The sequence below is a fragment of the Argiope bruennichi genome, chromosome 9 (assembly GCF_947563725.1).
Source record: "Argiope bruennichi chromosome 9, qqArgBrue1.1, whole genome shotgun sequence".
NCBI classification, from domain to species: Eukaryota; Metazoa; Arthropoda; class Arachnida; order Araneae; family Araneidae; genus Argiope; species Argiope bruennichi.
This window is the reverse complement of record NC_079159.1, coordinates 46,107,138-46,133,938: the sequence shown is the minus strand read 5'-3', so window position 1 is coordinate 46,133,938 and position 26,801 is coordinate 46,107,138. Positions and strand designations below refer to the sequence as shown.

At 25.8% G+C, this 26,801-nt stretch overlaps 1 long non-coding RNA gene across 1 annotated transcript in view; it reads left to right on the top strand.

Moving 5' to 3' along the window:
- The first annotated feature begins 917 nt into the window (after nucleotides 1-917).
- The window catches only part of LOC129984952 (uncharacterized), a 77,441-nt gene continuing 51,557 nt past the window's right edge, over nucleotides 918-26,801 (top strand). The window contains exons 1-2 of the long non-coding RNA XR_008785534.1: nucleotides 918-1,030; nucleotides 3,066-3,206. This is a non-coding gene — a long non-coding RNA (uncharacterized LOC129984952). The remainder of the gene's footprint in view (nucleotides 1,031-3,065; nucleotides 3,207-26,801) is intronic.

The window sequence follows — 26,801 nt, the reverse complement described above, 5'->3', positions numbered from 1 at the left end:
CACTAGAATTCAACATATTACCTTGTACGATTACGGTTTAGATGTGCAAGCGCTTATAACAAACACGATGAAATATTGATTGTTTTATGACGATTACACGATTGTTTTTGAGATGCACGATAGTTTTTTGCGAAAGATTGCATCTCAGATTATTTGATTGGATGCAAGTGAGTTTTATGCTCAAAAAAAGTACCAGAAATGTGAATGGCGGAATAATATCAAGTAATCAATTTAGATGATAGAAATTAATAAGCGTACAACTATTTTCATAATGTTTCTTCTTAAATGAAAAAAGTAATGGTTTCTTTTTTGATGGAATTATTACTTGATCAGCTCTTGGTAATTTGGCAAATAATTTTCTGGTGATATAGATTAATTACTTTCATTAGATAGATAAGTCTCCGATGTTATTTTCACTTGCAATGTAATTACTGCCATACTTGTATCTGTGTTTCTTTTAGTTCATCTTTCATTGCATTCCTTATTTCAATATAAATAGCAAACAAAATTTTTATTAATAACTTAATAAGCAATTACTAGAAATATCATTTAAAATGTCTGTTAACCCATAAAATTATTATTAGTTTCTAATACATACTAATTTTAACGGAATTTCTTGCATGAAAAAATGTATTCATTTGAGCATGTTTATTTAAAAGCGTTTGAGCATGTATATCGTTACTTAAAAGCGTATTTTATTTATTTATTTTGGTACGCATATTTTTCAGATTAAAGTGTATCAATATTTTTTTTATTTGAAATATCGAGATTTTAAAGTAAGTACTTTATATTTCACCCCTTAAAATACAATCAAAAGATTACAACTACAGCATTCTAACATCCCAGCTGGAGTTTAAACTGTCTCTTCATAGCCTCTAATTGAACTACAGATTTTTTTAAGCTGGTCATTTAAATACAATGCAGTGACTTTTTCATCACAATTTGTAGATATTTTTTGAGTTCAGGTTTAGCTTTTTCGCTCATTTTCGAATGAAAGAGGAGAAAAAAGTCCCAAAGAAAGAAAAATAAAGTAAGCCTCAACTTTGTTGATTACCATTTAAGTTAAAAGTTTATCTCCGTTTGCTTTGCCTGCGGGAAGCTGAAAATCATTCCATGAGCTATCGCTGTTAAAGAGAAATTTTGAAGTGATAAGAATTATTAATGCTGCAGAATTTTACAAAGGTAATTAATTCAAAATTACTCGTTAAAACAACATTCTCAGAACATTTTCATAAAGACTAGAAGAAATAATTTTGGTGTTGCTCATTCCGATGAACAGAATAATTTCTGAGAAGTATTTCATATCAATTGTCCTAAAAATACTCTTTAAAAATAATATATATACAAAAAAAACCGTGCTTTTCTTAAAGGTTATTTTCTTAAAGGTTATAAAAATATATCTAGTAATTTAGTTATGATTTGTTTTGAACATTTAAAGAGAATTAATACATTATTGTTTAGGAACAAAAGATCCTTAATGCAACTTATTAAGTAATTAATTCTTGCTTATTGTGTATGTATATGTATATATATATATATATATATATATATATATATATATATATATATATATATATATATATATATATTCAATTATTTATGTATATATTTTTTTTTTTATTTATAGTGAAAAAATAAAAATATATGTTATTCTCTAAATAATTTTATATTAATTTTTGGAAAGTTGTGGTTAATAATTTTTTTTAACATTTCAAAAATGATAGGGTTACTTTTGTCACTATATTTAACCGTACAAAATAAATTTTAACTTATAAAATAATTTTTTCCTCAGATATATTTTAGATTTTTGAAACATTTTTGATATTTCTATCTAGAAAAGGATTTCAGTGAATAAATAATTATATAAAAACTTAAAATTTATGATTTTGGATTAATTATTAGAGAAATAATTCACAAAATTGAAGGGGCTAATTCATAAAACTAATATGAACATTTTGAGTAATTTAATTTGATGAATAAGCATTTGGCCAGTCAATTCTACTTTTTAAATTATTAAGATTTAATTTCTACACATAAATATTTTATATTTTAAACAGTAAACTGATATTGAACCAAAACTCTAACCAATTAATACTATTTTTATAACAAATAATTCATTAATTTGAATGAATTTGTTACCAATTATCTAACTTTTCGTAAGTGCATTCGAATACCAATCAATTATTTTTTTCGATAATTTCATGTGATAATTCTTTTATAATAGATTTCAAATCTTAATACATCCAAAAATCACCATGCAATGACTGATAAATCAAACATAACATTTATAAATTATTTATCTCTGTAACATAGAATTGCTAGCTACGAAATGTTTGTTCCTATAAATTTAAACTCCTTTCTATTTACTATTTTATACAACTATATTTTTTGCTTTTATCGTTATTGATTTAGTTCAACATGCACTTATATTAAGTCAATATAAAAATTACTATAGTTGTCCTGATACTTTTCCTACCACTAATTATTTTATATTTAATTATTTTATTTAAACAAATCATGTGATTTTTCTATAGTCATACGCAGCCTATTATCAGATAAAAGCTAAATAATTAGAAGCAAATTTATAATAACAAATTTGTCTTATTGGGATTTTTTTCTGATACAAGACGCTGTTGATCTTAAATTGATAAGAAAAGTATAATAAACTTGTGCTGAAACAGTGCATATTAGAGACTCAAATGGCAATGCATGATTTTGCTTTAGTAAAAAGTTATAATGCATTTAATTAATACGCCAATGGTGCAAGCTAAACTTAATTATATATCTGTTTTTAAAGGCATCAATTGCCTTTTTCAAATGCTTATTTACTACATTTCTTTAGTTTGCATTTAATGAAAGTATTTAGTTAACTACTTAAAGTTAGACAAAAGGAAATGGGAAAAAATTAAAAAAAAAAAAAAACTTTTTTCTTACATAGTTGCAGCAAAACGCTTAAAAAAGGGATATATATTATCAAGTTTCCAAATTTTATTTGTGGAAGCAAGTATTCATTGAATTACCTATAAATAAAAAATGCTTTACAATTGATGGTCCCCTTTTTGCAGGTGCTGGTGCTTGTAAGCATGTCAATTGCAAGACGTTTGAGCACAATCGAGAAATAACAACAGATAAGGCGAAGTTCCTTGGAAATCGAAAAGAAGCAAGAAAACGGAGGAGACACTTCAGACTGTTCTTTGATAGAGCAGGTGGGATTTTATAACCAGTTTGGGGGTGAGGAATTTTAAACCTGTCTGATAAAATAAAGAATATAACATTTCGCTTGGAGGGAAAAAAACCATCATAAAAGAAAATATTTATCAGAGAGATTTCTATAGCGAATGAATTTCTGTAAACTGAGTATTTTTTTAGTTATTCAAATTGCTATTACAGTTTTTTTGTCGATAAATCAGTAACTGGATATGCATTTAGTGCTTTTCAAACAGCATTTACTAAAAAAACTAAATATTGTAAGAAAAATTTTACAAATGTAATTTTAAATATAATATGTTCAAAAAAAATTTAGAAAGATTATATTTTGCCAAGTTATAACTTTTAATGTGTATTATAGTATATATTTAAAATTATAATATATGAAAAACTGTGCAAATGAAAAAATTCCATTTAGGTATATGTAACATTTTGAAATATTATGAAAAATTGCAATACGTAAACGACCTTAATAAAATGCAACTTACCACTAAAAGAATAAATGCTAAAAAAAATATGAAGATTGAACAGATTTATATAGGTGGTTGAGATGATGGATAAACCGAACACTTTTAAATTAAAACAAAGGCTTTCATTTCATGTTGACGTGAAATATTGATATTGAAAGTTATTGTTAATATGAACTTTTATATATGCGCGGATACAGATTATGGTTAATTTCTGGGTATGAAAAAGTTACCGTTGAAATGCTGATGTATAACAGTAAGATAGTTAGTCAGATTCAAATCCGAGGTTTCACTGTTGAGGTTCGAATCTTTAGATCCTATACTATTAAACAGAATGCAATTTAAATCTGATAATATTTCAATAAATACTCAAAAAGATAAACTGATTATTTAGATATATACTCAATTTTTGGAAAAGTCATAGTTACATACAGTTCAATTTAAAACATTCTGCATCATCACAAACTTCGAAACCAAAACAAATATAAACTATCAGCAAAGAAAAAGTACTGGTGAGGTCCAATTTTATGCACAAGTAAATTTTCTGGCCCTGATACTTTTAGTGATATTAATGATAACTTTGTAAAATCCAAGCATAATGAATTTGAATAATTTTGACTCTTCTACTAAATAGGAGTAACCACTTCAAAATAATAATAATAATAAAAAAAAAATTAGAATTTATTAAATTTTTCTAAGAAACAATTTATTGTCCTTTCTAACATCAACCACATGGTAATCAATACCTACCTTCTAAACAATTCATTTGCTACTTCCTATCTGAATTAATAATTCAAAATTAAATAAAACAATACACTTCACAAAAAAGTTTTTTTGTTTGTTTTTTTTAATTTTAAAGATGATAAATTCTGCTCATTAGTGTATTTCACGATAATTTTAAAATTTTATTTGCCTCACGTCACATATTTAATTCAAATGAAAAGAAGAATTATAAGAAATATAAGAAAAATCTTAAAGAAACTCTTAGAACATTAATTAGCTTGGAACAACTTTTCTTTCAAGATTTTCACGCTTCAGCTAGCAAACAATGACAGGAAAATGAATGCCACCTTTATGTTTATTTAGTTTATTCCAGACGTAAATGATGAATGATTTAATGGTTGTAAGATTTTCCTTAATATTTATCTTAGATTTTATTACAATTAATTTTGCACATACTTATTTTGCTTAAAATAATTTGTTTCTGATTGTATAAATAATGATCTCGGAAAAGGATATTAGAAATTTAGGTAAATAATTGCATTTTAAATTGCAAATTAGTTTGAAAAAATGAAAAAAAAATAAAGAAAGGAACAATCCAATAAAAGGAATTAATTTATTTCTTTACACTTCGATTCCAGAGGAAATCTGAAAACAAATCCCTCTTAAACAACTAAAACGTCATGCTGTTTTGAAACTTAAACTTTTATATATTTAGAAGTAAAACAAGAAATTTTGAAATCCCATATTTTAAGAAGGAGACAAACATTTGAAAACAGTTTTTCAAAATCATTTTATATAATTTTATACCTTAGATTTTAATACCATGAGTTGCGTAAATACATATTTTATTTAAAATAATTTATTTCCAATAATATAAATTATGATCTCCGGCAAGGAAGAAAAAAATTCAGGTGAATTTTAAATTACAATTTAATGCAACTTAGTTTTAAAAATAAAAAAATAAAACTTTTGAAGAATTAAGCAATCCAATAAAAAGAATTCATTTATTTCTTTATGCTTCAATACCAGAAGAAATTTGAAAGCCATTTCTTCTTAAACAACTAAAGCGTCATAAGGATTTGAAACCCGAACTTTTATAGATTTAGAAGTTATACAAAGCATTTCAAAATGTCATATTTTAAAAAAGAAATAACCATTTGAAAATAATTGCTCAACATCCTTATATAGATTTTTATGCCTTGCATTTTAATACCATGAGTTGAGTAAATGCTTAGTTGGTTTAGAATAATTTATTTCTAATTTTTTAAATAATGATCTTAGATAAGGAAGCAAAAAATCCAGATAAATAATAACATTCTAAATTGCAATTCAACACAAAGTTAATTTTAAAACTGAAAAAGAAAACTTTTAAAGAATGAAGTTATCCAATAAAAATAATTCATTTCCTTCTTTATTCTTCAATATCAGACCAAATTTGAATACGAATTCTTCTTAAACGTCATGCTGATTTGAAACCTCAATTTTTATATATTTAGAAGTAATACAAGACACCCCATATCTTAATAAGGAAACAATCATTTGAAAACAGTTTTTTCACATCATTATATAGATTTTTATATCTTAGATTTTAATATCAAGAGTTGCGTAAATGCTTATTTTGTTTAAAATACTTATTTCAGGTACTTTAAATAATGACATCGGACAAGGAAGTAAGAAATTCAGATAAATAATAGCATTTTAATTTGTAAATTAACGAAAATTTTGTTTGAAAAATTAAAAAAAGAAACTTCTGAAGATTGAAGCAATCTTATAAAAAGAATTAATTTCTTTATTTATATCAGACGAAATTCGGAAATGCATTCTCTTAAACAACTAAAATGCCATAATGATTTGAAAACTAAACTTTTACAAATTTAGAAGAAATATAAGAAATTTCAAAATTCCATAAATTAAGAAGGAAACAATCATTTGAAAACAATTTTTCAACATCATACATTTTGAAAAGAGTTTTTTTTTAATCATTTACTTCCATTGATATCATAGAAATCAAATAAAACTCCTTTCTACATCCATCGATGGAAAGTTTATCTAAAAACATTAACATAGACTACAAAAATTCACATTACAACTTTATATATCTTACAAAATGAATAATATTCCCTGTTATTGGTGAATAAAATCACTGTTCCTAGAAATCGATTTATTTGACTATTTGTATTTGAAATTGTGAATGTATGTATTTAAAATAATGTCTTAAACCAAAATTTGAAATGCTTTGCCCTTGAATCCATTACATAAAACTAATGCCGTCGAAAGTTCATTATTATATGATAACAGCCATTGAATTTTTTTGAATTTCTTTGCCTATAATTTGAGACGATCCTTTTTATAACTATAGTGTTTGTTTGGTATTCTGGGGTTATCCTTAAACCAATCATTGTAATATATTAATATTTAAATTTTATATATTCATTTTACTGTACTTTTTAGTTAAATAATAAAAAAAAAGATATTTCTTAATTGTTTAATCTGTACAGTATTCTGAATTCATACGTTGATCCGTAATTGCAATTAATTAATTTTTAAATTTTCTGTAATAATTTAATGCAATTTCTAGGTCAACTGACCTAAACTTTAAACTTAAGCATAATCTGGGCAACTTGTTATGGGAAATTATACTGGATAATTTATCAGATGCTGAATCATTAGATATTTTATTTAATTTCATTATGGTATAGAAGCATGAAAACAATTTTAAATGCAATGAATGCTGAATACTCTATGTAAAATCATGTAAAATGAAAATATTCAGCATGACAATCAAAGAACTTAGGAGTTAAATTTATCTTTTGCCTATTATTTATCTCTCAGTTATTTCATGAGATGATTAATCTCTACTGATAATGTTTGATATAAACAATATAAATTATAAAACTAATTATTCTGACTTTTTCACTAATTTCATATTTTTCTCAATTGCTACATTTTAAATTTATCATCATTTCTTGATCTCTTTATTATTGATAATGATGTATCTATCCTTGTTTTTCTTGATTTCTAAAAATAATTTCCAATTAATAATTATTCAAATTCTACTGCAGAAGTTTTTAAAAACAACATTAATTTTAATTGGAAAGTTAAATATAAGTCATTCGAAACAATTTGTATCTCAAAGGTAAATTTCAAATAAACTATCTTTATTTTTTTGTAGAATTTCTAAAGCAATTTAATTCACATTGCATACTTTGAATGTGCTTCAAACAAAAAAAATGAAGCATTTTATTTTACAGAATATATTTTAAAAATAAAGCAAATTTTTTTCATATAGTATCTAGTTACCAAAATTCAACTATTTAATTATAAGAGCCAATTTTGTAATAAAATTGAGAAGAAATGAGTGAAAAAAATTACTTTTGTCTAAAAATGAGATGCAATTCCTATATTGTCCCAATAACCTATTAATAGTATTCTCATCAATTTAAATCCTATCAATTATTTTTTTAATTAATTGCTACTGAAATGTAGCATTAATTGGCGGCAAAAAATAAGATTCTTCAATGTTTCGAGTGAATTTTAGTTAAGCTGAAGAATGATTACATTAATGAATAATTACGCTAATTATTTTGACTTATGAATTAAAATAATTTATTTCTTTTTTTGGGTGTCACTAATAAGCTATAATTCTTTTAAATTGTCAAAGAAAGAATTTTTTAAAAAATATAGCGAAATTTAGTTACATAAATTCTCGTTAAACAGTTTTATAATATGATGAATTTGAATTTCCCGAGAAATAAAAATGATACAATGAATAAAAACACAGCAAAACATTTTCAAAAATATTTCTAATTGGATTATAGTTGCATTTCCAAATCAACAGAATTATGTAAAGACGTTTTATATATGTAGTTTCAATAATCGAAAACATTACTAGAAATGGCGCTATTTTCTGTATAAAAAACATAGAAAGATAAATTTAAAATAAAAGTTTGCTATAAAATGTATTCACAAGCGGATCATAATTGACATTTAGAGAGTCGTAATCGAGAATTATGGGGTGTAGTTCCTAACAATATATCTTTTAAGATGAAAAACCTAAATCGAACTTTTATACTTAGTCGTTCAATAAAAAAGAAAAATATTACCTCTGTTGTAACTATCTTGCTTTTGAATTGCTAGATCGTTGCTACTATTTTCTGTATTTCTTCAGATAATTTGAATGTACTGTCCCATTTTTATTCTACGATTTCTAGTTATTTTTCAACTGGCTTCTTTTCGTAGCCAAAGAAGGCAAAAGAATCAAAAAGATATAAACATTGTGAACACCCGCAGTTTTACTTTGAAAATTTCCTTTTAAGTTCAAAGTGTTTCTTTGTTTGTTTTGACTGAGCCAAGTCAGAAGGATTCGAAGAACTGTAACTGCTAGACGAGATGCTGAAAGGATAAGAAACGTTAGAAATTCAGAATTTATTAGAATTTTTTTTCCAACTTATCCCATTAGAAAAGCTGCACAGAATCTCTTCCTTGAAGTAGAAATAAAAGCGAAATTCAGCAATCAAATAAATAAAAGGATGATTGGAAAAGTTTTTGAAATTCAGGTTCATTTTGTTTGCGATAGTACGTTGGGTAAGGGTTAAAAAGAGTAAATTATTTGCAAAAGGGAGGAAAAAGTGGTATTTTGAAATATCTAATAATATGTTGATTATATATTTTAGAGTTTTAGAGAACATGATATGTAATTTTCATTAAAGGAATTGTGATTTTTTTTTTCTTTTGAGTATTTTTTGCATGTTTATTGTTTTATGAATACATTATCAAGATAATAATAAATATCCTTGGACTGTTGGAAAATTAAATTAGTATTTTGATAATAGCATGACATTACCAATAATAATAAAAATGTAGTTGAATGTATATATATGAATGTGTTTGTAAGCAAAATATTAATGAAAATGTATTTGTTATATAAATGTGTTATATAAAAATGTTTGTTATATAAATGTGTAATATAAAAGTGTTTGTTAAATAAATGTGCATATAAAAAAGTTATATAGCGTGCATAAAGTATGTAAATGAATTTCTTATTTCGTACTTATATTATTTTTTAGTTCATATGAAAAATTAATTCTATCATATTCGTGTCGTATTAAGAATTCATATTCCTGTCATATATTATATGAAAGATGTTTTAATCAAATTATTTACTAATTAATGGGGGTATTGATGCGTTTTGAGTTCGATAAGTATACAAATTTTCTTTAAGTCAAAGAAATAACAAAGAGCAACCGAAAGCAGTCTTACTTTCGTTTCAAGAACAATTATGTCTTATGTCTTAATCTATTACTATAAATAGCTATTCCCTTAAATATGATTTCCCACAATTTTTTATACGAATATGCATGGAAGATAAGTTACCCAATTCCTTAAAAGCCTTAAAGAAACCTTTAAAAGACAACGATAAAATCGTTTTTTAAAGTTTTTCATATATTTTAATCATTATTTAAGCATTACAAGAAGAAAAGTTGAACATTTCGTTAGAAAACACCGGAAATCAGATATTATATTAGAAAACCTTAAAATTGATTAATTTTGCCTGAAATATTTTCTTCTAGACATTTGTATATTCAGTTACTTTTTTAATGTCTCAATTAATTAATCAGTTAATTCAATTAATAAAGTAAAAGCAAGCATCAGTTAGTTTTATGAATGATATTGCCCAATACTTGGCTGATATTGCCCAATACATCATGAAGATAGCATACAATATACATAATGAAAGTAGAAATTTTAGTAAAAGAAAATTTACAATGCATCGTTTAATTCTATTAAAATAAATTACAAGCTAAATATAAAAGCCTAAAGATGGAAATGAGTAAAATTCATTAAAAATGTTAATTATTTTATAGTTAATTGTCACTTATTATTAATAATTAGTATTAAAAAATTTTCAACAGTTTATTTTATTCTTAATTTTGTTTATTGCAATAATATAAAAATTAGTTTAGTTTATTCTAATTGGTGAATAAAAAGTTCAATGCCCACAAATAAATATTCGCAAATATTAAAATGTGCCCCGAATGGATTTCGAAGACGGCATTATTGTTTGAACATGTTTTCCATATATATTTCATGAAGTTAATTATACTCATTACTTATTTATTTTTAGAGAAACATTTTATTTCCTGCTATCATTAATATACTGTTATCTTAACCGGCAGCATTTTCCGAGCCCATTTTATTTTACTTGCATTATTATTAATGACAACTCTAAGGATTCAGAATTTTTAAAAAATAATTCTTTACACAATGACTCAAGCTATTCATAAGTTTTTTTTTTTTTTTTTTTATTTTTTTTCAAAATAAAATTATATTTGTGTATAAAAAAGGCTAAACTTGTAGTCCAATAACGATTAATTGGTTTCCCAGGAGAAAAAATTTAAGCACTTTAAGAGTGCCATTTAAAAGCACTATAACTGAACAACGTCAAGATGCAATTTGAAAAATTAATATTTACTACTGCACATTTTTGAAAAATATTATATATTCATTAGTGTAACTCATGATATTATGGCCTATTATTAAAGATTAAGAGGACGAGAAAAATCAACTTTAACACTCCTTCATTATGGGTTTAGTGACCATTTAAGCTTAAATGAACTGCGAGCGCATTTAACAATTGATCGATCAAATACTTCAAGAATTTGATCAATATGATGCCCTTCTATCCTAAGGTTCAGAAACTGAGGAATTCGAAGTCAAATATTTTATCACTGAAGCAATGTATCAATCTACCATTGATGCATTTATTATTAATAGTGTTTCACTTTCAAATCTGCCTGCCAGTAAAGTTAACTTTTACTTTCTCCTTTAGACATCCTGTACTTAAATGGTAAATGTATCGATCTGATAAAATTAAGAGATCGTTATTTGGCGCCATTTAAATGCAATAAATCATTAGCGAAATTTCAAAAATCTCGATAATTGATAGAACTTTCAACAGACTAGAAAGACTGTTAAACACATTTCTGTTTTGAAAAGTACTTGTGATGATGTGAGAGATATATTATTGTATTTCTATTATAATTATTGAAAAATATCAACTTGTCACATCATTTGTGAGAATATTTCATGATCAACCTAGTATAACAAATGCTCACCCAAATAATATAAGGAAATTGGCTGACACATCTGATGAAGTTATTTAAGAATTGAAAATTCATATCGGAAAGCATCGTCCAGTTGGTTATTTATTTATTTTGGAAAAGGCCAAAGCTGAAACCGTTTAATTATGGTCACGGAAGTTTAATGTTTTAAATTCACGAAATATGTCGAGGATGAAATATTTAGATGTGTCTAATTCATCCGCTTTGACTTCTTTCCATTTTTTAAAAACTGAAAATGCTATTGCTAGTGTCTGACAGCAGGATTTTACAATAATTTGAAATCCACTCTATTAAAAAAATTAGGAACTATTACAGAAAATGAATCAAAACGCTTGAAAAAGATATTGTAAGGAGTATTTAAATTAATTTTAACAAAAGAAAAACGAATGAAACAATTTCCAAATTTGTCTGTTGGAAGTATGTCATTAATAAAAGAAGTTAGCGTGCCTCCTGGAGTTCATCTATTACGTCGTGTTCCTGAAATCCATCAAGAAAAAGGTGGCATTTTTTGAATTGTAAGAAAGACTGCTCATTATCATTTAAAAAGACAATTATCTGAATATTTAACTGTGGCATTGTATTCAGAAATAGATAATACTTGATAGAATGGGTGTATGCTTGAATTTGTTTTTTTATATATATAATGATAATAGTTAATTTTATTTTTTATCCGTTTTCATTGATTATTTTATTTGCTGTTAACTTTTTTTTGCTGTTATTTTAGCTGACAACAAATCCTATGATCATTTTGTTTATGTTGATGACACCTAATTAATTTTACAGTTATAAAATTCTTGTTATAATAAACAGTTATATAAACTTATATAACTTGTTATAAATACAGTTATATAACTGTTTATAACTGGTTATAAATACAGTTATAAAATAAATATATAAATAAACAAAGCTTCAAATATACCTTTATTTTTAAATTCTTTATATCGTTTATTGAAATAAAATTACATGCTTAAGTAAAAAAAGTCTGAATTTTTCATTAAATTTTGGCAAAACTATCAGTTAATCGGTTGTTTATTTATGATTTTGAATGTTTATGAGAACGATAAATCAGAAACGCAATATATTATAAAAATGGAATTTAATATTTATTTACTTAAATAAAGATTTTAGGTGTCTTGTAATTGATTTGGTAAAAATACCTAATAAATTCCACGTAATTGATTTCATTTAAAGTAAAATAAATACTAAACTTTAACCAATATGTAATTAATATTAGAAGAAAGTATAAATATAATAGTTTTACGATTTAATCTGTTTTATTAATGATTACATTTTAGTTAAATGAAATTAAATTTAAATATTATTTTAATGCATAAAAAAATGCATTAAATGAGAGCAATGAGTTGCAATTTTTTTTATGATTTAACAGAGAATGATATTTAAATTATAACTAAATAAAAATGAAAAAAATAAAAAATGGTCACTTCGCAGAAACTCAATCTTCTCTTATTAAAATACATTTTCTTTACAATCCCTTATTGAAGAAATTATAAAGAAAATGAACGGGGAATTTTAAAGTAATTAAAAGCAAATATTTGATGCGCAGAATAGTATATAAACTTGGGGATACTTAATAGCCGTTGGAAATTATAGAAATTCGATTTTCGAATGGATAGGCCTGTAGGCAAGAATAATCCTCTAAAGTAAATATTTTAAATAAGGCCTTTCAGATGATTAGGGATTTTATACAATGTAAATGTAATTGTAAATGTATCAATTTATGTAAATGTATCAATTTATGTAAATGTATTTCAAAACTAATTTTTACTTTTGAGAATTATTCATCGAATCCGACTAGATTGTAAAATATTTTATTTTACAAATCTAAATGTTCTACGGAAATTTAATCTGATATTTCGGAAAATTTTGCAAAATGCCAATAAAATAGAGGTTTCTATCTACAAATTTTTTGAATATTTAAATTTTCTCTTATTTATAGAAATGACATTAAGTAAATAATAAGTATTATTAAAAAAAACCCTGAAAAGTAATCTGAAATTGATTTCAAATTTCAGTCTACTTATTTTATCTAATTAATAGGGAATGGTAATTTTGTTTTAAAAAACTTACATTTTATAAAAAATTACTTATAAAAATAACTATAAAATTAATATATCGTTGTATGACATAAATAAAGATATTATAATGCCTTCATAGATATCATAAATAAAGATATCATAATATCTTCAAATTACAATGAAGAAGGAAGATACAAATTGAAAGGTATCAAATTGAAAACTACACAGTTATCTCACGCATCTATGCCTGTGTATCAATACCCTTTCTGACAATGTTGTTGGTGCAAACCAATGGTATAAATATAGCAATATAAAATCACTCTAGATAAAACACATAAAATGTCTACTAGAAATGAAAAGCACATCCTATCAAAAATTATTAGTAAAAATAGGATTTAATTGGCATCAATTTCAATAAATCCTGTATAAAAAATGACACATAAGGTAAGATAAAAATGAAGAGTTTAGGTCAAAAAAAAAAATCTATGGAAATTCATAAAAGGCAGAAGAAAAAACATTTCTCCAATAATGCATGAAGATAAAAAAAAAAATTACATTTGCCAAATTCTAATAAACCATGCTGCTCTAAAGGCTGATCAGGCCGGACTTTCCAACAAAAATTAAAAATGATTCCACAGGAAAGCAGTGGGGACAATTCTATATATTATACAGTGTATTAACTACTGAATAATCAATTTGAAGTTAAATCTTCTGGCTATGTGAAAATGAAATTGAAAATTGTTTTGAAATTCCAGCTTGTTAGAAACTCTTCCATCCTGTTATCTTATAAATTATCGAAACTAAATAACTGAAGATTGTTTAGTCATTAATAATTATGCAAATAATTCACTTATCTCATGTATTCCATCATTTTTTTATTTTTATTATTATTATTTTTATATTTTTAAACATTTTTCTATTTTGTTTTCTCTGATTTGATTTAATACGAATGGTTTCAATTTTTATTTCCTACTGATTTACATTTTAATGGGCCTTAGTGTGAATGAGTTTGCAACTGCTTTCGTTTTTGCCTAAAATGCTCCTGTTTCGTTTATACATATATACAATCAATAAATTATTTTTAAATAAGCACATTTATTAATTATTTTGAAAAATAAAAAAATGGTTTTATTTCCATTATTACCCTTTGCAGTAATCTTTCCTCATTTTAAATTTAAAAATATAAAGCCACACCATAATAATTGTATAAGTATTATCAACAGTGAATTAAAGTCAATGCATACAGGGTTTAAAAATTTGCCTTAATACTTGAAAATTCGTCATGCAATAAATTATTTTGGAAGAAATAAGCGGATTTAAAACTTTACTTAGAAAAATGAATATTTAATTCTCTAATTTTCATTGCTGTAATACACATAATCCTTCCCTCCTTATCATTATGAATTACGAACTCTCACCATTTCATTATCTCAGATTAAAAACGTATAAAGTATTTTTGTCTCTTTTTTTGTTTATCCAGTTAATGATGAAAAAAATTTCACTTAAAAATAATTTACACTAGTGTAAATAGCACCACAATAGCTATGAACTAATTCATATGTAACTGATAAATTTATTTTTTTTAAATTTTTTAGAACTATATATTTGTAGGATTACCTAATCTTTTTTAACTTAATGGATATAAGTATTAATGTCACTTAAGATAATCATCAACCATTGATTATCTTAAAATGACTATTCCCAAACGTAAACATAAAATTTTACATGCGATGAATACTTTGAAAAAATATGCATTTGCTTAATGTTATTATACTATTTCCTTATTTTTTAAGAGAGTTTATCTCAGGTAATCAACTATTTCGAAAATGCCTTTTATCCTTCCATGCACCAGCTAATAATACTATGCAAGATATCAGTTTAGATAACTTTTTAAATGACCTAGCTTTCGGCATATGTATAAAATTTAAGGTATGTGCGTAACTGATAATTTTGTTAATTTTTTGAAAAAAGTTACTGATTTTCTCTGTTGGGTCATTAAAACTTGATCAGAAAATAAATTGATCAAGTCATTTGATAAAAGTTTTTATATGACTCTTAAGTTAAAATGCCTTTCAAAAATTAAAATCTCACAAAATCAAGAATAATTTATTTATATTATTTTCTAATTTAATATACTATTTTTAAAGGAAACATCTTTGATTGAATATTTGGCCGCAACAATTGATTTTTCATTGGAAAAACAATCATACTTACTTCTGATTCAACGAAAGGCTTTTAAAATTTCTCCAATATCTCAATCAAAATGAACCATTGTATCTTTTCAATGAATTTATTGTTCTGGTTTTGATGAATCTAATCTGCATTTTGGAAGAAAATTATAATATCCGATTACTTTTTTTCAAATATTTAAAGAGTAAAAATAAAAACATTTATTAAAGTAATGAAGAAAACATTACAGAATTCCAAATACTAATTTGTAATATATTTATGTATTTTATTGGACTGAAAAGAAAATTTTGTTTCCTTTACTATTAGTAGCATGAGTGGTTTGCTTAAATCGTAAAATAAAATGCTGTAATTATTTAAGTTCAGATTTATGATCATGAATTCTATTGAAGTATTTGAAAAGAAGATTTAAATAATTCATGCATATAAATAGATGTCAATTAAAGGAACATGTATGTGCATATAAAGGATGTTTGTTAAATTCTTCAAGTGGTTATTATTATTTTTGCGTGCTAAATTATTATAGCTAATCTCTTGAAAGAAAAGAGATATTTTAAATTCACTTTTTTAAATTCAATTGACTGTATTTGAATAATAAATTCCTCTTTTGCAACAACTCTTTGTTTCTCATTAAATATATTACATAAAGGAAGAGTTTCTTTTTTTAAAGTAATTTTAAAATTACTAAAACATGTTTAGGAAATAATTCTATTTTTATTTTAATATGATTTACATAGTTTAATTTTATTAGCATCTTGTTTTTAAAACAATATTATGGCTATAATGGGACAGTAATTGTAATTTTGAACTACGATCAGATGACGAAGAGGACACTTGAAAAAGTATTTCCCTTTCCACGTTTTCACACTACACCATAACTAGGCCATTTAACCCTGGTGGATTTAAAATGCACCAAACCTGCTAACACACCACTTCCTTGATGAGATCTGATTTCGTGGTGTCCTAATCTCAAGGCATCTGGATACCACGATTCAAGATTTTCAAAGAATATGAAATATTTCAAGTGAGAAGCACAAAGAAATGAGGATTTAATGAATTGTGGTCTCCTTATTTTTTATTTCTTTTTAGGTAAAAATTTATAACTTCTTTATGAAATAAACTTGTTCTGAAAAATCACTTAAAAAACTTCAACAGATGGGATGTGTTAAGTGTTAATGTTGAATTTAATTTATTTCAATTGATTATTAGTTTATCTTAATTAATTATCACATTTTCCCCATTATTCGAGAAAACAATTTATTTTCACGCTAACAAACTATTTTGAATAAACTTTCTTCAAAAATAATTAACTCCCTTTTTAGTCGAAAAACCACAAATATTATTTTTTTTACATATGTAAATAACTATAACACATTGTAATCTGCCCAAAGAATTTTGGCTATATTTTGTGTTAGAAGAAAAATATTTAATATGTTTAATGACGCAAATAACAAAGCTTTGTCGTTCAAAAAATGCATCGGAAAAGAAGAAATGCTTTTACCATGAATAGTATAATCAGGTGTAATTGAATCTGTTATATAATTTCTGTTTGTCTTTATTCTTTTTACAATTAGTAGTGATTAATAAATTTTATTTTATCTATTTATGGTTAACTATAAAAATGTAGTGGAAAATCTATAAATGCTAAATTCTGTCATATTTTTCTTTTTTTTCTTTTAATAATGGAATTGGATATAATAAACTGAAATATATCATAAAAGAAAGGTATAAAATTAATATTTTATATTTCGACCGGCCATTTATGGGATTTTGTTTTGTATAGAACAAAAGTAATTACTTAATAGGATAAATAAGGAGAACAAAATAATACGAACACCTGCGAAAAAGTATGACGTATGCAACAGAAGTCTGCCACCTAGTGGGCGTGAAGAGGAAGGTATCAATCTCTCAACAGCAGTCACCTGCGTTGCATGTGTCTATCGAACTATCTGTGATAAGTTGAAATGTTAGGCCTGTCAGAGTTCCAAAGAGGAATGATTGTTGGAGCTCGTTTAGGTGGAGCATCGGTGACAGAAACAGCAAACCTTTTGGGGTTTGCAAGGAGTACGGATCAGTCGTTATGACAGCGTACACAAAAGAGGGTAAGACGACGCCTTCAAAGCCCAACAGTGGCCGAAAGTCAAAGCTTGCTGCTAGGTATAGATGGGTCTTGAAGCGCATAGTAGCGCGAAAGCACAAGCAATCGTTATCCGAGATAACATCATCTCCAGGACCCCGTTTCAACAAAAACTGTCAAAAGGGAACTTCATACTGCGAACATTTATGGCAGAGTGGCAATTCGTAAATCCTTGGTAACAGCAACTAATGCTTTCCAGCGACGTCGATGGTGCAGAGATCACAAAAACTGGTCCCCACAGCAGTGGCAACAGGTAATATCGTCAGATGAATAGTTCATCATATTTCAGACGATCGGACACGTTTATGTCTGGAGAACGCCCAGAGAACCGTTTAATCCTGCATGAATCTTGCCGACTGAGAAACAAAGGGGTGGCTCCGTTATGGTATGGGGTGCGATATCTTGGCGCGGTCTTGGGCCGCTTGTTATTCTGCATGGAAGGATCACTTCCAATCACTATCTAAGTATTCTAGGGGATCATGTTCATCTTTTTGTCCAGACTGTATTCCCTGGAGAGCGACCGCGTTTTCAAAACGTCAACGCCTCTATCCCCACTTCTAGGTGTGTTCAAGAATGGTTCGAAAAACATGACGATGTAGTTGACCATCTCACCTGGCCCCCTCAGTCTCCGGACTTGAATATTATTGAACATGTATGGGAATATTTGGAGTCCAAACTTCATTCCCGATTTCCACCTCCATCCAGACTTTCGGAATTAGAGATCGTTCGTCAGGAGGAATGGATTAATATTTTTTTTAAATATTGTCCATGAACTTTATACATCTATCCCATGTCGCATTAAATCTATACTTCAGTCCAAGGATGGACCAACCCTCTATTAATAAAGATTTTTCATTATTTCACAGGTGTTCGTATTATATTGTCCTCCAACTGTATATGTATATATATATATATATATATGAATATATATATATATATATATATATATATATATATATATATATATATATGAATATATATATATATATATATATATATATATATATATATATATATATATATATATATATATATATATATATATGAATTACGTGTCACGTTGTTTGTCCGCGATGGACTCCTAAACTACATAACCGATTTTAATCAAATTTGCACACCGTGTGCAGTTTGATCTAACTTAAAAGATAGGATAGCCCTTTTTTTGAACTTTTAATTAGAATTTTAATTAATTAAAAACTAACTTTCCCGCCAAAAAAATCATTTCATCTTCCCCACCGCCAAATGAATACAGCTTCAATTTTTTTCTCCAACAGTCATGAGGCTAGGATTAAGATTTTTCGGCTGATTATTTGAAACGATTCTATTTATTTTCTTAATGTTTCATGCATTTAAGATTAAACATTGTTAACGAATCGATCTTTCAGATTCATTCGTAAGTACTTTTGAATTAAAATAAAACAGAATAAAGAAAATTAAAAAGTTCTAATCTGCATAGCGTTACCCCAACTGGTGTAGAAAAACTCACGCATTTGCGTTACATTAAATTGCGTTGAAAATTTGCGCATTGTGTTCTGATTGTTGACATGACAACCATTATCAACAGATGATTTAAATTATTTTTAAGTTAGTTGCATGTTTTTGTAATTAAATTGTATTTATGTTAGTTATATATTTTTTGTATACGCTTATAGTTTTAAGTACATCGTTTTTTAAGTAGTTTTTTAAACCTGTTTTCGACCGATTATTTTAAACGATTCATTTTATTTTCTTAAAGTTTGATGCATTTAAAATTAAACATTATTAATGAATCGATCTGTTCATGATGAATCTGAGAAAATTTTGTTGACAAATTCTTGAGATTTTACATTACTTAAGAAAGATATTCTTTAGTGCCCATAAAGTTTAAACGGTCAGTGACTCTATTATCAGTAATCATATTATTAAAAAAAATACTTTGTTTCAGTAAAAAATATTATTATATTAATTGCAGTTTAATCATTTCCATTTTAATTTTAAGCATAAATTCTACCGGAACTAACAGAAAATTAGAGAGATACATATTATGTTATGACTGAAGGCGTTTATAATATTATGAGAGAATTATATGACTATCAAAATTTGAAGTTTTAAAATATTTTGATGAAGAAGCTATTAAAATAGGAATTGCATAAAATATTTAATTATTAAAATTTTAATGAACATTAAGATTGGCGAACCGGCTGGTCGCCAAAGGCGGCTAGTATATATATATATATATAAATATATATATATATATAGAGAGAGAGAGAGAAGCGCAATCAAATTATAAGCCATTTCAATTCACTTATAAAAATACCCATTGCTGCCTTAAAATAAAAAAGTGTTTACATTAATATAAAGCAAAATATTTTTTTAGCGGAAATGTTTAATAAAAATTTAAATTTAAGTATCACTTTTTGCTTTTAAATAGGATTTTAGTTTGTTTTTAATGTATCAATCAAAAATTTAATTTATCAATCAAAAAATATATTTTTGTTCACTTTTTATGAAATTTATTTCCTTTATTTTAACTTACATTCCATGCATGTTTTCAAAAATAGAAATGCACAAATGCCTTTGTGTTTTGCTTTTTTTTTTCATTGTCAATGTTATTTACGGTATCTTAATTTGTATGATACAAATGCTAGATCTAGATATTGCGCACTAATGTTTTATGAAAAAAAAAAAAAAAAACATCAACAAAGCATAATTTATGACAGTCCCTGTTCAAAAGGTTTCTTTTCTCACATAAATGTTTTCCACTGAGTCATCTGTTATTGAAAATTTCCCCCTTGGTAGCAACATGTTTTTAAAGAAAAGGATGAGCAAGTATTTTGGAATTCCCTTAATGGAACAGGATCAACTGCTCCTAATGAACTGTGGCGAAAATTCAAGACTGTTTTCAGTGAATTCTTTATAAAGTTGGAAGCAGGTTGATGTATGTATTTAGTTTATAAAAGAAAAAAAAATGCGTACTTGTCATTTATTTTACCCGAAGGAAAGAACAATATTTATTGTATATACATTACACTTTAACTCTGATGAAGTGTTTCCTTACTGTATTTTTTACGGAGCAGCATTTGAAGTATATTGTAATATATGATGTGATGCCAAGTCTACTTTTTAAGAGTCACTTTAATTTCGTATTTTAGATTTTGCAAACCAATGAACATTCATTTAAAACTCACATTTCGTCGTTTAAGATCTGCGTCACAATATCAATTTTTGGTCATCGTCTTTCATTTTTGAACGAAATTGCCGGTCGTGTATCAATAAACTAAGTTTAAGCATCAATAAGGAAGCTGCAATCAATAAACTAAGTTGCATATACGAACTCATTGGATTATGTTGAATAATATAGCGTATTTCCGGTAGTTTTGAATTCATCTAACACAGTATAAAGTTAAAAGAAAGAAGGATAATAAGTCAATTTAAAATGCATTTAATGTTGAAAATTTTTTAAACAATTTAAAAACATTTGATCGTTTAAAATTTACAAAACATTTTCAATTTCTTGGGTATCCTACTTCTTTTTCGAAATATATTGCCACTCGTGTATCAATAAACTAAGTTTCTATTCATGTATATGGACTCATCGCATTAGTTTGAGTAATAAATCGGATTTTTGATTTAGTTTAGTTATATTAACATCCCGTTTTGAAGCAACGCTAGGGATATTTTGGGACGGATCTCGTAATTTTGAACACGGTCAGATGACGAGGACACCTGAGCTGGTAATCCCTTCTCCACACCAACAGGAGGATGTTTGGCCCTGAGGGATTTATCGTGCAACAGACCCCCTTACTCGACGGTTCTTCGCTGGAATGGGATCTCGAACCTGAAACCCTACGGCTCACAAGCCGAGACCTTACCACCAGGCCACCACGGATTTCTGGATTACGGTATAAAACTTTTTAAAAAATAAATAATAATAAACTTATTGAAAATGCAAATGATGTTGAAGACTTTTTAAACAATTTAAAATTACTAAGATACAAAATTTGTTCTTAACAAATATGTTCATTTTCATTATATCATTTCATATGAGATATTTAATGATGGTGAATATATTATTGATGTCTGAAGTTTATTGGTTGTACCTTGAATTTATCCCATTTCTAAGCAGTAGCAAACTTTTAGTGAGACGGAGTTCACTATTATGTTCAGAATACGAGGATGGCATCTGAATCATAATCACATCTTCAAATTTTCTAGACCGGATGAGCTTTTTCTCAGGTAAAAAGAAATAGATGTATTGACAATAAATATTTAGCCCAATTAACTACAAACCATGGACTTTGCCCGCATTATCTTAAAAGATTCAGTTTGAGAAATTGCAGTAGTAGATGTGGTAATGATTATAATGACATTCCACACTATATTTCCCATTGCCCTATTCATCATTTGAGAAAACTTATAAAACCTCAACTAAATATTTCCCAAATTCTATTAAATAATGAATTGACTTTAGAAGCTTAAAATATTTTGGACTTCCTACATCATAATGAAAACAGAATTTTCCAAATGAACAATAATTTTTCCTGGTTTTTCAAGCACTGTGGACAGTATCTAGTGAGTACAAAGAAAAAAATGCAAAAAGAACTCTATCCGGCCTTTTGTTCCTGATTCATGGACTCTACTTTAGACTGAGCCGTTGTATATATTTATTTTTCTGTTTGTTTATTTTTTCCTTTACTTATTTTTTATTTATTTATTTATTTATTTTTTCTAAATTTAAATGGCTTATCTTCGTTAAATTTTATTATTTACAAATTATGTTTCAATGATGCTCTTGGAATATTATGTAGACTCTTCAGCTTGGGCTATTTAGACATCTCCACTTTTTCTTTTTTTTATGCCTACTTCTTTTTTTTTTCCTTTAGCTATATTTAGCTTCTACTACACAAAATTATGGAAAAAAAAATTGAATAACTAGTCCTTTGATAGCTATTTAAATTTTATTTTTTTTATTTTATTTATGAGCTTTTACCAGTGTAACGCCACTTTTGGCACACACCTAATCATCATCAGAATACTAATGGAAATATGAGCTTATGATATCTTTAAAAAATAGTCACATTGTTATATACAAATGCTAAATTTCTCTCACTCTTTTTTAAAATAATTTATTGAATTTGGTTTGATAATTTTTTCCTTCCTGTTTCCTAAATGAAATATAAATTTCACTGATTTGTGGATTTCAAATTATTGTTCGTTAGCAAGAAACGATTAAATTTTTGATGCATAGTTATTTATCATTTAGTTTGGAAAAAAAAATTCTACCATAAGAAATTTTTGTTTATTTTCGACTTTTACTTAATTTTGTGCAGATTTATTGTTTGCTAAGGTTGAGAGGAAATACTAAAAATTTTGCTGCATGAAAATTTTATAAAAATAGTTAAAGACCGAAGCATGGTACTTTATTTTCTTAACAAATACGGCCATTGAAATTAATTTAAACACGTAGACTATTTAGAAAACTGGTTGATTTTTTTTTGTCTGAGCGTATAATTATGAACTAAGATTATAGTAGTATGATAGATCAAAATTAATTTGTACAAAAAAAATCATAGAAATATTTTTTTTTGTGAGAAAACAATAAAATATGTTAACTCATTTTTCTACAAAATCTTTTACGAAAATATCGTTTATGTACAAAAAAAATACCTAAGGAGTTAATAATATTTTTCTTATACTTTAATCGATGGTTTCTTATACTTTAATCGATGGTTTTTTTTAATTTCGTCAATTACGAAATTAAAAAAAAAGCTGTCTTGAAAATTTTCTTTGTTTTTTATAATCTGAAGCATGTTATTTTTTTGTTATCAAATTACATTCGATGATACAAGTGAATAAATTTTTGTGAATTTATTCACTTTAGTTTTATTAGCATGTAGGAATTTATTCTAGAAAAATATAAAATCATTATTATATATAAATAGAGTATCAAAACAAGTATGTTATTTTATAGCATTTTTTTACAAGCAAGTTTTAGGAACAATACACTCTTAGATGTTACAGTAAAAGATCCCTACGGCATTAGAGTTTCTTCCTAGAATTTCTGAAAAGAAAAGGAAAATTGGAAAACACAGTGACGTGGAAAATTCAACATCCTTTCACACAAACTTATTCAAAATCTTCGCTTTGGAGTATAATTCTTGTTTACACTGAAAAATCCAATCGAAAATTGAATTTCTGGAAGTTAGGTTAACTGTAAAATGTTTCAAGATTTCGGAAATGTTTCGTGACTTGAACAATGAGTGGTGAAAATGCTTGAAGGTTTTTTTAGAACCCTTTTTTCTTTTATTCCTTTACAAAGAGAATATAAATAAAAAGCATCGAAGCAAAAATGTTATTTTAGAATTTTCATTTAATATACTATTTAAATATCATTTATTTGATACATTTTTTTAATATTTTTATATACAAACGAAGTTTACGAAATTGTCGCTCTCTAGTACAAAGAACCATGTAAGAATTTCTGTTCCTTTTCTTTATGCAAAATTGTTATATAGATAGCAGTTGCAGCAATTTTCTTTGGTTAAAGTATTTATTTTACAGTTAAACTGTATTTGTTCAATAAAGCATTTATTATAAATTAGCAACGTATTTATTTAATTTCGATTATTTTAAATAAATTCGAAATATATACAAAAGACGAAAAATAACACAAAATTAAAGTTAAAACTAAGCTTCAAATTGCTAATTATTTATTAATCAAGGATTATTTGATAAAATTTTAACTCAAAATTCTTCTCAATTTTAGCATAATTTTAAAAAGTATACATTCTTTTTTTAATGCCAAGATGGAAAAGGCTCTGTTTTATGATTTAGAAAAGTACGCATGAAACAAATTTTGATGGACTAATATCTTTAATGGTGATGAATTGTTCGCATTGTTCTAAAACTTATTCTTTAATTAAGGATAAAATGCTACGGATTTTTTTAAAGTAATATGTTTTCGAGTTCCTAAGGAAATTTATAAGAGTAGATTTAAACAAAACAAAGGTATAAGATGTTATGTAATTCGGTAGGATATCAATACGTTGTTGGAGATAAAATCTAGTAATGCCTAAAATAATTATTTTATAAAAGTATTCCGTTTTTTTAAGTATCAGGATAGCAAAGCGGTCTTGTGATTTAAAAAAAAAATCTGCATGAAATAAATGTTGATGGAATAATATTTTAAATGGCGATGTATTGTTCGCATTGTTCTGAATTTTATTTTTTAATTAAAGATAGAATCTTAAGAACTTTTTTTAAAAAATTTATATGTTTTCGAGTTTATCTGATTCCTAAAGAAATTTATAAGACTACCTTTGAAGAAAAAAGAAATGAAGGATTCTGCGATATAATGAAATTTCGTAGAATAAAATATAAATTGTTGGCGATAAAATTTAATAATGGCTGAAACTATTATTTTATTAAAACTGTAAAGGAAGAACCATTTAATTTATAAAGAAAAACTGAATTAAAAATTTGAACTAAAATTTCCTATGAAGACGATATTTTGGATAAACACTATTTTGGAATTATGGAAAACCAATATTTGAGTCATTCTACTTTTTTAAAGTAGAATATAAAATTACACTTAATAATCGTTTATTTGATGGACATAAGCCTATATTGGATAGTGCAAGATAGATAATCAATACATTTACCACAGTGTAGTCATTTTCAAATGTTCGAAACCTAATAAAGCATATACATTTCGTGTATCTTAGTGTAGGCCCAAAAGCAGTAATAATATTAGTAAATTTACAAAAATTATTCTAATATCTGCAATATAATTTTTGGTCGAACTGGAGTTACATAAGTTCGTATAATTTTTATCTATTTAAAGTGCTACTTAATAAAAAAAATTTAAAAAAATTAAAAATTGTTAATATAGATGCCAGTCCTTGGATTATCTCTGGCTAATCGTCAAAAAATCTCAAAAGTGTAGAAACTAAATTATATTTGCATAATTAAGTATAAATGTAAAAAATTTGAAAAATTTATTATTTGTTGGAAACTAAATCTTATTTTCTTCATGGATATCATATAATTTGAAAGATGCAGTCTTCATATATTTAGCTTTTAAAACAATATTTAAATGGTGTTTTGATTTAAAACTATCGTTAAAAAAAGTTCATATTTCATTTTCACATCTGAAAATATCTTTTTTCATTTCAATACATCATTCTACAAAAAATTGAATTATCTGTGATTAAGAAATAACTTTCTCGAAAATATGAGAAATAAATATCGAAGTCAACCGCCTTTTTCTTATGTGCAGAATTTCGTTAACTTATTAATGTTTTTCTCAATTCATAGTCTTTTTCAAGGATTATTATTTTTTTTGTCGATTCTGTAAAAATAAACTGAGGCTACTCAAAGTTTTGTGCATGAATAGTTTTCTCGCCAAAAAGAATCGTAAATGTTTCATCATTTTTCTTTCACCGTCTTATTTAAAATTCCTACATAAATTAAATAAATTTCCAACGAAAGAAAACTTTTATGCAAACTTAAGTATGTTTGCTTCATGCTTCAGGTGTTAAATATTATTTTAATCTCATTTAAATCAAAAATATGTACATTGCATGTGTTATTAATTACTTTTATTCCTTAAGATCTCCATTATATAGAAAGAAAACCTTTCATTAAAGAAAATTTGTAAAATACTTTAAAATGGCTAGTAAAATTTCCATTCCTGATGAAAATTTTAATGGAAAATATTTGTAAGTTTAGACCATTTTTTGAATAGAATAATATGCGAGAATTTTCCATTAGGATTGAACCATTAAAATAAGAGAATCCATAAGTTGTACCAAAACACTATTAAAGGAAATTTAATTAAATTAAAATTTTAATTCTAAAATTCGTAATATATATTTCAATATATTCTGAAATAAAAAGGCATAAATGTTACGAAATTTCCGGGGTTTGTTTGGATAGTGGGAGT